The 12,532-nt window shown below is 35.7% G+C and overlaps 1 long non-coding RNA gene across 3 annotated transcripts in view; it reads left to right on the top strand.

Moving 5' to 3' along the window:
* Nucleotides 1-12,031, top strand: part of LOC145118882 (uncharacterized) — a 31,245-nt gene extending 19,214 nt beyond the window's left edge. The window contains exons 2-4 of one of the 3 annotated variants that reach the window (XR_013713533.1): nt 5,994-6,072; nt 6,866-6,923; nt 11,839-12,031. This is a non-coding gene — a long non-coding RNA (uncharacterized LOC145118882). Of the gene's footprint in view, nt 1-5,993; nt 6,073-6,865; nt 7,103-11,838 lie in introns of those variants that run through there. The other 2 variants (XR_013713531.1, XR_013713532.1) reach the window with 2 other exon arrangements.
* Nucleotides 12,032-12,532: the final 501 nt, after the last annotated feature.

The raw sequence follows: 12,532 nt of genomic DNA, 5'->3' as shown, positions 1-12,532 counted from the left end.
TTGCATGAGCCTCCTCGGTTGTCGGCTGTAAGGCCCTGCTCCTCACCATAGGCGCCTCCTCCTTGCCTTGTCGGGCATCTGTAATCTGCAAAGTCGTCGGAGCGGGTGTTACAACTGGTCCCCCTGCTGCTAAACTTGGGCAATTGGCCTTCTTTTGGCCCCTCTGATTATAATAGAAGCAAATCAGATCAGATACCTGGGTGGTGGTGGTGGCAGTGAAATCTCTGCTGAAGTGACCCATGCTACTGCACTTGAAGCGGCCAGAACTGTCACACCCCCAGACCAGATGGCGGAAACGTCCGGAGGCGGGTGACTTCATTGTGCAGTATCATAACAACTGAATATAAATGAAACATAGCAAATCCAAACATCATACATTGAGATAACAAACTTACATCGTTTACATATTGTATTTGTTCTTCAAATTACACAAAAGAGACATAAGTAAATAATTTTCCAAACTACAGCAAATAGTCCTGAATCCGCGTCCCTTTAACCTGCTTACTAGATCCCTGAGAATACAAGTCGTTTTGAAAAGCGTCAACTAAAAAGTTGGTGAGTTCATAAACATTTTTGTATAAAAATAGTTTTACACTTGTTTAGAATTGATCTCGTTGTACTTTCAGAAAATCCGATATTTTCTATAAAATCGTTTGAAGACTTGCTCTGAAATCATGGATATATGCATGCATGTCCTTACTTTTTAATCATCTTTATAAGGAGTGACTTTTGGAAAGTAATATAATTTGTAAAAGCGAGCTGTATTTGAGAGTAGTTCTTTTGGGTAGTAATAACAAATAGTTTCTAGAAAATTTCATGTTTTCTAAAAGGAATATAGTTGTAAATCTTGTTTTCTTATCAGTGATAATTGGGTGCGTGTTTTAGTTTATCATTTTCGAAATTGTATAAAATCGTTTCCCCAGAAAATCCTATATTTTCTGATTTGTAAAATAGTAGTATTAAGACCCTAATACTTGATAGGCGAAAGAAATCAACATGGCGATTGTGGACATTCCGCGCAATGAAAAAGGACGGTCAACACAACAAATGCGGGCCATCACTACCATGCATAGGGGCAGTCAACACAACGTGCCAAAATTTATTTATGAGGTTTTCCTTACATAAATTTCTAAACATATTCTAGTGAGTCGTTACAACCATACTAATATGACGGAGACCTGTCTTGGCGTTTCTCAGGCGCCCACGTTTGTTTAAAGACATTTGTCACCCTAGACTGACCGGTCTAGCTGTAGCGAACAACGAAGGTGCGGAGTGTCAACCTCGTATAGATCTATACACAAATTCCCGCTCTCCCTCCAGGAAACTCTGGTTATAACTCCTTACAGGACTTTAGACGTATACTAATATATTTATATTTAGGTACTTTTGAGACTCGTCTTCACTAGAATACCAACTGGTTTTTGAGCAATCGATAAGATCCGTTATTTAATAAATAACATTACTTGTGCTAGTTGACTAGGTTTATCGTTTTCGTTTTTTGAGGATAATCCACTTGGAATCATAATTATCAAAAATGACCCAAAATTATCGGCATTGGCAAAAATGACCCTTCTTTTTATAAATTATCAAATAAGACCCATATTTTTCAAAATGTGTCATAAGTGGTTCAAAACTAGGTGAATTGTCGAAAATGGTCCTTTTCTTCTAAAATGTTCATTTTAGACTTATATTAATGAAAATACTCAAAAAGGCCCTTGTTTATCCAAAAATTTCATTTTGGTCCTTTAAAAATTGAGATGTTCAATAATTCTTCAATTTTATTCCATTTTCCAAAATGGTCCTTATATATATATATGTGGCCGAAAATGGTCCCCAAGATATTATTATTTCCATATTTTACCCACTTTCAAAATATTGTTTTCAACAACTTGTTTAAGCACATTTTTGAAGCAAATCCTTAAGGTCCTTGACATAACAATTTATGATCAATAATCCATAAACATACTATTTTTTGTGTTCTAATATATAATTGGTGATATATACTTCAAAACCTTGAGACTTGCTAAAATCTCGAGTTCTTGAACCATTAGATGGAGTTCATAACTTTAAGCATATAAATCATAACATACATGCATAAACAAGAAAATATACTAAGATTTCACAAGACCCTTGACTTGTATCCTCCCCCAAAAACCATGAAAAACATCAAAAGATAGGGGTATGAAGCTCACCTTGGATAGAAGATGGTGTAGTTGAAGAGATGAGGTGAGAATTTGGAGCCTTGAACACTTGAAGTGTTGGATGAACTCTTTGAGGAAATTGCTATCATATGGTTATGAACACATAAATTTATGTGTGAGTAGAAGATTTAATATAACTATACGTATAAACCATTTGCTAAGCATGAATTTCTTACCAAAGACTAGGAAGAATGGTGAAGAAATGGCTTCTGGAGTTCTTGGTTGATTTCTTGAGAGAGTCCACGAAGGTTCACAAAATGTGAAATGAATTTGTGAAATGAGGAAAGGAGTTTACGCTCTATTATGTGGGAATATGAAATAGGATGTGATGTTTACTTAGATTACTGTTGGGTAATGTCTATTACTAGAAGTTAAAGCATAAATTACTGGGATTTGCCTTGGGACTTTACGCATTACAGCTTGACATCACCGTAAACATATTGAATTAGAAAGGAGTTAACGGCCTAGATGGACCTTAAACTAATGTTTACGGCCAAAGGAGGTCCACCAAAGGTGGTTTACAGCCTAAAGATGTCATGGGGAGGGGTTTACGGCCTAAAGCTTGCCTAGAATGGTGTTTATGGTCAAAGCTTGAATTATTAAATGTGTTTATGCCCAAGACACCTCCTAAGAAGGTGTTCACGGCCTAAAGGTGCTTCTTTAAGTTGTTCACGGCCAACCTTTGATGTTTTAAGGAGGTTCACGGCCAAAGTGATTTCTAGGAAAGTGTTCATGGTCTTGGTGGATTGGAAACTCTAACATGTTAGTTTTATTGTTTATGTGTTTAATACTTTGACGTAACTTATTTTCCTATTGCTTGCATTGACTTAGGAGGCTTTAGGGTGGTGTAATTCTCAAAAACATTACATTACCCAAGCATAATAATAGCATAGCTGCAACCATTACATATACGGGACTCTTTTGGCTTGGTTTCTTGACTTGAAATTTTTCCAGTTGTGACAAGAACCACCTACCCTATACGCCCCATCGTGCGTCTTTCCGCACTTGTTGCAGTGACCCTACTGGCCCCTCTACCACAAGTCAAAAACCTTGGGCCTCTTTCCCGAACCTGATCCGAATTCCTCTTCCTCTCCATCTCCATGTCAATCTCTCTCTCTCTCTCTCTCTCTCTCTCTCTCTCTCTCTCTCTCGCTCTCCCCCTCTCTCTAGCTCGCGCTATCATATCAGCCAGTGTCTTGCAACTGGATCTACTCACAAACTATTTGATATTGTTCCTCAACATCTCATGATATCTTTCCTTCTTCATCTCCTCGTCCACCAGACACTATAGAACCAGTAACGCCCTCTCTCGGAACATAGTAGTGATCTCTGCCACCATCTCAGTAGTCTGGCGAAGGTCCTGAAACTCCCTCGCCAACTGTTGGACTTCAATCATCGGCGCAAACTCAGCCCAAAACCTCGTCACGAATTCCTCCCAAGTCATCGACTTAACCGCCTCGCCCCCCAAGGCGTGTCCAACCTCCTCCCACCAGTCTTGAGCTCTGTCTTTCAGAATACAGGAAGCAAGTCGGACCTTCACGTCCTCGGGACAGAGGCTAGATCAGAAGGCATTCCCAATGTATACCAACCAACGCCTACTGGTAATTGGGTCCTTCTTGCCGAAAAACTTCGGGGATCCACATGCCCGGAACTCACGGAAGGTCAAAGTGCGAGCTCCCATCATCGCCACCATCTCAGAACGAAAAGCTCCCTAGCGCTCATCCAGAATCTCGATGATACCCTCCTTGACCATACCGAAGATCATAGGAGTGTGCTCAAGAATACTGCGGGTAATCTCTGATGAAATGAACTCCCCTATCTGATCATCCATTTGTCTGGCCCCAGAGCCCGAACGTGAACTATCACCGACACCAACATCGGCATCCCCATCTGCATTACAACCTCCTCAAGTGACCACCATACTGAAAATAAACCATATAAACCATCAGAACATACTCGACGAATCCCACACTATACAAGCTTCCTGGTATCATCGTGACTCTACTTGACTCGAGTATGGATCCTATGCTTCTAGTAGTACGGGCCCATACTACCTTCCACATCTATCCATACTTTCCTCAAGGATCGCCTCGAGTCCTCCAAGTCACTCCCATATCAATCCAAACAATCCTAAATAAGACCATGTTCTCAGCACCGAATAACCTCCTTGGTTTCCCTAGGGCAACCACCACACCACTCTCCGTCAACAGCTGCAGAAGGAAATCCCTCTAAATAGCTCACGAACACTATTACATATCACCGACACCAGATAATTTTTCAAATGAAAGGTCTCACGCTACAACGGTTGGACTCAAACAAGAGCTACGCAATAGATTTAAAACCTAACCTTCTAAAATTATCTAGTCTCAATAATATGTAACTTAACATATTCTCTTACTAGTTAGCTGATGTTTATGGGAACTCCTAAAAGCACAAAGCAAGCAACATTCGAACGTCGAGTAATCATAATCAAAGCATAACCTAAACAAGCCATCCTATTACTGACTGATCAGTACTAGCATGCAATCCTACAAGCTCATACAGTAGGCACATAAAGGCATCTCTCCTAGCATTCTATCATGCAACCTTGATCAGATCCTTAGCCCTAATCTAGCATGCGATTCACAGATTCACCATTTAGAGCATAACATAAAACATGTATGGATATTTTGGGAAAACTTACTTGAGCTAGATCGATTGCATGCACCACACCCCTTTTTTTATTAGAAAAAATCTTTTTTATTAAACATTTAATTTATGAAAACTCTACCTAATCCTCAGTTTGAGTTCAGACACACCCGGGAGTGTATCCGAATCCCTCAAACCAAGGCTCTGATACCAACTTGTAATGTCCCAAAATTTAAAACCAAAAATTTCATTTTCATAATAATAAAACCATCAGCCACAAATGTTCATAAAACCATAAAGGAAAATTAGAGTATGCCAATCAATCATCCCAATACATCCAAAATCAAATAAGGCAGAAAATCATGGTGTGTGCGATGCGATCACCCCGAGCTCTTCCCCTTTGATCCGGAAGTACGTGAAACATACACTGAAAACCATAAGCACGAAACTTAGTGAGTTCCCCAAAATACCTCATACCATACATATCAAACATAGAATGGGCCACGCCCACAAACAAATGGACCCGCTCGACATCGAGCCCCGCTCGAAATAGATCTGTCTGTATCATGTGATGGTCCCCGCCTAACTCACTCATCAGGCCCCACCTGTCATACATACAATATATACGCACATGATAGGTCACACATAAAACTAGCATACAGATAACCATAATCTATGGGTCGACATTCGTACCTTTGACCCGCTAAGGACTAAGAGGAAACTCACCTCAAACTGCTGAAAAATCAAATAAGAGCTCGGACTGCTGATCCGGGAAATCTCCGCACTAAATATCGTAAAACAATACTGTAACATTCAAGTTTGGGTAAGTTCCTCTTTTAGTCCCTAATGGTAAATTGTTTTCAATATGGTCCTTTGCTAGTACGTGGGGCATACTCTATGAGTACGCTTAGCGTACTAGCCTTCTGATGGTTGCAGATTCCACCCACGTACGATGGGCGTACGTGGAGTACACATGGCATATGCAGATCTGCGATAAACGCTAATTTTTAGGGTTTGTGCCCAATTTAAGCATTTTAAACTCATCTCTTGGCCATTTTAGACTAGGCTCTATATGTTCTAAAGCCTAATTTCGCCCCTTAGCCATTGTTTTGGTGCTTTTGAGCTCTTGTGAATAATTATGGTGTGTTCTTGTGCATTTTGAAGTGGTAGAAGGAGTTCGAAGACTCATTCCTTGGAGTGGATCGTAGAGATACAGAGTTAGCATCATTTCGATCCATTTGAGGTATAAAGTTCTTAGCTTGACAACTCCTTGTGTAGATCTACTTTGAGTTTGTTTATGGCTTATTTTTGTCCTTTTTGCTTGGTCCTTGTGAGTAAAGGTTGTTTCAGACGCTTAGCCCTTAGATCTGGACGTTTTAGGGGTCCTTTATGCATAAAAATGCAAACATTGTGGTGTATCTTGACCCATGCACGTATTAAGACCTCTGTTAAGCTCTTTTTGAGCTCTTGAGCCCCATTAAGCCATGCATGCTTGTAAAGTTGCCAACTTTACGTGGTAAGTCACCTTTAGGTACCAGATCTGAGAGTTTGGATAAACGACTTAGTGGGTTAAGTGCTTAATGGAGTAAATTGGCACACTGGGGAGTATGCATGTGTACCCAGATGGTACGCTGTGCGTACCAGCCCCAGATGAAGTACGCTAATCGTACAAGTTGAGTACGCCCCACATACTCAGCATATGGGCCTTTCGGCTTAGCGTCGTCGGTATTGGACCATTGTGTGTATTTGGAAGTTTGGGCCTTGTTGAGCCTATAGATCTCTGTTTTGAGCTTTAGGCTAGCATGTTGGGCTTCCTTCGATTTTAGGCCCATGATGGGTTTGGGCCTAATTTGGAAGATTGGGCCATATATTGGGCTTTAGGATTTGGGCCTTTAATTGTTGAGTTGGGCCCTGGTTTTTGGCCAAGTTAGATAAAGGGTAAATTGGTCTTTTACTCTGGTTATGGGACAAAGATCTTAGACTTTTGGTTTGGAGTCGGAATCTAACTAATAATTGGATGTTATTGATTTTGATAGCGTAGGGATTTTCCGGGCCAACAGTCGGAGATTTATTTGGGTGATTCAGCAGCTTGAGGTGAGTTTCGTCACTGTGTTTAGCAGTTCGAAGGAACCAATGTCGGCCCATGGTTTATTATGTTAGTATGCTAGATGTCTGTGTGACTCTTGCATGTGTTCTGTGTTGGTATACTTATCAGGCATGACCCGATGCCAGGTGGGGCCCGATGACTGTATTGTATGCTATGTCTTTGTGATTATCGCATGTGTTTGTATGATTATATATATATATATATATATATATATATATATATATATATATATATATACACTAGTGGGGTACACGCGCGATGCAGCGGCGGCAGTTAGTTTTATTTCGGTGAATAATTTCTTGGCGGCAATTAATTAAATTTGGTGAACATGTCAACCGCCGCATGATGAAGATGCAGTGGAAGAAGAATAATCGAGATTGTTCTTTTTCAAACATGGCTATTATCGAAATTTTTCGGGACTCTCAACCACAAAACGAAACAAAAAAAATGTTTTTCGACTTGAGAAAGTAATCATTTTCGTCTTTTTTTAGGTTTTTTTATTTTATTTTATCATTATATTTCATTTTGTTTGCAATTTTATATCTATTTTTTATTGATCATTTTGATAAAATTAAAAATTATACATATTTGGAAATGAAATTAATGAATTAAAGACACCAAACAATCTAACTATTGACATCAAATTAACTTCATATTTTTCAAATTAAATGGTTAACCAGAACGAATTGGGTACGATCCTTGTTTACGTTGTTTAGGCAGAAACGTATTAAATGTTCTCAACGTGCTACCTAGTTTTTCGAAATTGCGCGATGCAGCGGGCGGAGAATAGTTTCATTCTGAAGATTAGTTAATTTTAACCGGGCGATAAATAGTTTGCTTTCGACCGCTCATTTTTTGTACCAATGTTTTTTGATCTGATCTTTTTTCTTACTCATCTTTTTTTTTTCCGATTGTAGTTTCCTTCTAGACCAGGTTGGTCTGGCGGTCTCTTTCGTTTACTTTTTTTTGTTTGAATTCAAGTTTTCCGACTCACTTTTAGTTTTTTGTTTCAATTCTATTTTTATGGATTTTGATGTTCGTGTTTTCATGTGAGTTGAACCTGCTCAATTATATTAGTCGGTTTTCGTTAAATTTGACTAAAATTTTATCAACCAAAACATTGAGTTTTATGTAACATTATATATACGGTTTAAAATGTAATAAAAAATATATATTTATATGTTTTCAAAATGGAAAATGGTCAACACTGAACAAAATTGAAAAATAATTTTCAATCTTGAACAAAAAAATTGAGTGTCAAAATTGAAAGAAAAAAATTAAACTTAATGTCAAAATCGAAAAAAAAAAACTTAGTGTCTTTTAGAAAAAAAAATCAATTTTGACACATCAACATGTAATGACAACATTCTACCTAATAAAAAATTGACACGTCATCATGCCATGTCAGCATGTAACCGAGTTGACCGATCAAGTAGTCAGAATTGGAAAATTTCGAAAAACACAGTGTTAAATTTGAAATAAAAAAACAAATTGTCAAATTAAAATTTTAGTATAACTTAGTGTTTTTTGTGTTATTTTTACAGTTATTAATATGATTTGTATGGAACGTGATTTATTTGATGATTTTAGTTGTTATGTTGTTATGTTTTTATATTAATGAAAATAACTTTTTGATGCCATTTTATTGGATTCATTTTGAACTCGTTTGCTAGTTTTAAAAAACAGTTTCTTTTATTTTATATATTAAAACAATTTTAATATAATACTGTGCATCTATAACATATAATTTTCAAAATAAATCTTTTATTTTTAATAAATGACGTTAGACAATATTAAATTTTACCTTTACATGTTATACGTATATACATACATATTTTTTTTTGTTAATACATATTGTAATAGAGTCTAGTATATGTAACAATAATATAAAGAGTTAGAATACTAATCGTTGTTTAATATTTTTAACTTTTATTAATAAAATAGTAGAAAATTTATTTTGATGATAAAACATATAAGTAAAATTAATATAAAAAAGTAATTTGATGATAAAGAGATAATAAGAATACAAAAAATAATCATACCGATTAAATAAAATATTATTGGAAGTTTAGTTGTTTAACAACCTCTTTATATATACGAAATAACATTATAACAATTCTTTGTACTTACAAATTATTTAACTTGTCTATCAAATAGAAATTAAAAAACAATAACCGATGAAAATAATGACATGTTAAAAAATAGAGGACCTTTACAGAAAAAATGTATGGGAAATATAAATTGTCTCGATATTGAAAAAATCTGATATTTATTTTTTTATCTACCCTATGTGAATGTCTTTTCATATCTTCGGGATGATCTCCATCTAATCATCCTTTTTATATATTTTTATTTTATTTTTATTATCTTATTTAAATTCAAATTATTTTTGTTTGTATTTATCTCACTTTTATTTTTCTAAAACAAATATTTTCTAATATAAATTTAATTGATATTATTCATCTATCTCTAGTCATTTAACATATTACATATATAGTAAGTAAAAATATAAAATTTATTTTTATCAAAACGAATACCCAATTTAATGATATGGTAAATAAAAATCAAAAATCACTTGTTTTTTTCTTTTATCTAAAAGAGCAACTGATTTAAGGATTAAAACTCCCCTTCATATCCATAATATAAGTCAATAATTTAGATATATACTTAAAATCCAATACTGTTGTGAGAAAAATTAAATTAGATTTTGGTTCCTCAATATGAATATCCTTATAAAATGATTAAGAGTTCCTCCTCTTGACCACTTTAGATTTGCAATTAATTTATTAAAAATGGTGACTAATAAAAAATTAAATGCTATGTTTGTTAAATATTATGAACTTTTTCCATTAACTCGTCAACAATATTACGTATTAAAGAAACAATACTCATTAAATCTATTTTAGATAACATGGATATATAAATTTATAAAACTTTATTTGTATCTTCCCAAAATTCATCAAACTATATAAATCATAAAATATTTATTTCACTTCCAACATATAAAAGATAAATTAACCAACAAACAACTTTAACATTAAATAATAAATTATAACTCAACTAACAAAAGTAAATAAAAAAAACTAATATTTTAAACTTAGTAACGAAAGACGTTTAATCCTTTTTGCAATGAGTCTATTTGATCTGGAACATATATCCTCAAACATATATACTCAAACAAAGAAACAATTAGATTATACGGCCAAGAAAAAAAAAATTAGATACAAATAACCCTTTCCCAAACCTTTCTTTATCTTGATTTGGGAACCAGTTTCATCCGGATCCAGCAACCCTTTCGATCAAAATCGATAATTTTAGGTTCAAATGTTGAAATCTTACTGTCGGAGCTTCATGAAACAACCATTACTCACTCAACTGAGCATCTAATCTTTTCTCATGTAAACCTTTACATAGACACAACTACAAACCATCAGCAATTAAGATCAAAGCAAATCTTTTCTCATGTAAACCTTTACATAGACACAACTACAAACCATCAGCAATTAAGATCAAAGCAAATCTAAATACGAAAAAAATCTTCTTACTATATTAATAATGATTTGAATAGATGAAGTAACATATAACGAAAAAACGCTTCTCAAGAACAAAGCATTAATCGAAAACACACAAACCCAGATCTACGGTTTGTAGATAAACTGGATGTGCAGCAAATTAGATAATCAAAAAACTTACAAACATAAATCGAAATCAAACACAAATCTAAAACATATTACAACACACAATCATATCTGCTGCATATTATACCAAAAAGACAAAAGAACCCAAAATACGTTCTCTAAATTGCTTTTGTACAGATCGAAAGGGAAAAATAAAACAATGTTGATGAGTTCTATATGCGTGCATGTGATGTCGACAGGGTTGCTCCGGAAGAGAGAGAGAGAGAGAGAGAGAGAGAGAGAGAGAGAGAGAGAGAGAGAGAGAGAGAGTGGTGGTGCATGTATTTGTGTTCGCAGATCCGGTGAAGGTGGTGGATGATGGAGAAGATTGTAAGGTTGGTGGTGGAAGGGTTAACGTTGGATGGTAGTTTACGTGATTGTTTTGTGGGTTCATCTGGGAATATGGATAATGATGTGTGAACTGGGAAGAGATATAGGGAAAGGGTAGAGCAATGATAGATTTGAGCTTTAGTTCCTTTAGAAGCATTAGTTCTTTTAAGGGGGGCGATGGAGATGTGGTATGACGAAGAAGTAGAAGAAATAGAGGGAGGCTGAGGTGTTGGCTGAATGGGCCTCACCAGTGGCGAGATTTCGGGTGAGATACAGAAGGTGATCGACATACTATCTCCTGAAAGGAGATTCTAGACAGATTAAACATAAGAAAAATTATAGCTGCAAAGAGACGATTGGAGTATTTACGTTTCAAATCAAGGGAGTATAGAGTGGTTTCTAGAGATTAAATGTAACAATAACCGGTAGTAATATTAGGTTATATAATGAAATAGTATGCTTGTTTGTTTAAACCTTACATTTTGATTGGCTGATTTTCTTTCACATGGATCACCATCTTAACCATTCAAGTTACATCTAAAGGCCAAAATTCAATCTCCTTGTTTTTAAGACTTGATCTTAAAACTTTTCATATTCTTATTATGTATGTATTATAAAGTAGTATATATATATATATATATATATATATATATATATATATATATATATATATATATATATATATATATATATATATATATATATATATATATATATATATATATACCGGGCGGGGCCCGATGTCAGGCGGGGCCTAATGATACACATATTTGTATACCAAGTGGGACTTGATGTCTGGCGGGACCCAATGCTGGGCGGGGCCCAATATGTGTTTATTATGTATGGTATGTTGTATTTTGGGGAACTTAATAAGCTTTGTGATTGCGGTTTTCAGGTTATGTTTCAGGTACTTGTAGTTCCATAGGGAAGAACCTGGGATGATTGCAGAGCACACACCATCTTATTCTGCATTTTGTGATTTACTCTGATGTTTTATGATGTAATGGTACACTTTGTTCCACCTTGGTTTCATGATGATGTTTTGGATTACAGTTTTATTAATTCAAAAATGAAAAATTTTGGTCTTATTTTTGGGACGTTACAAATACCCTAGTTAATAATTAGGTCATAATCCATAACCGGGGTCCCAACTCATCATCCTCAACCTTTAAGGTAAATACTATTTTACCTTTTTGCTTACTGGGCCCAACTAGCTTGGCCCACTACTTTATAGTGGCCTAAGGCCTAAAAATGGCCCAACCCATAAACCTAAGCTCTAACTATTGCCCAACAGATACAAAGCCCAAAATCCAACTAAGGCCCAAATCCCAAAAGATATCCATATCCAAAAGGGCCTAAAACAAATAAAGGCCCACTGCTTAGCGTACCCTATTTGTACGCCCCGTGTACACATGTTTGACCTAGAAGCGGGTTGCTGACCCAGTACGCGCATCGTACTAAGGAGTACGCCCGACGTACTAGCCAGATTCCCAAAAGCCAACCTTAGGTCGTAATCCCTTAAGACATTTACGTCCAAAATTCAGATTTACTACAAAATAAGGTCTTAACACGTAAAGTTGGCAACTTTA

This window comes from Lactuca virosa, chromosome 6 (genome assembly GCF_052849685.1).
Source record: "Lactuca virosa cultivar CGN04683 chromosome 6, Lactuca_virosa_CGN04683_v6, whole genome shotgun sequence".
Classification (NCBI taxonomy): Eukaryota; Viridiplantae; Streptophyta; class Magnoliopsida; order Asterales; family Asteraceae; genus Lactuca; species Lactuca virosa.
This window is presented reverse-complemented; position numbering and strand designations above follow the sequence as displayed.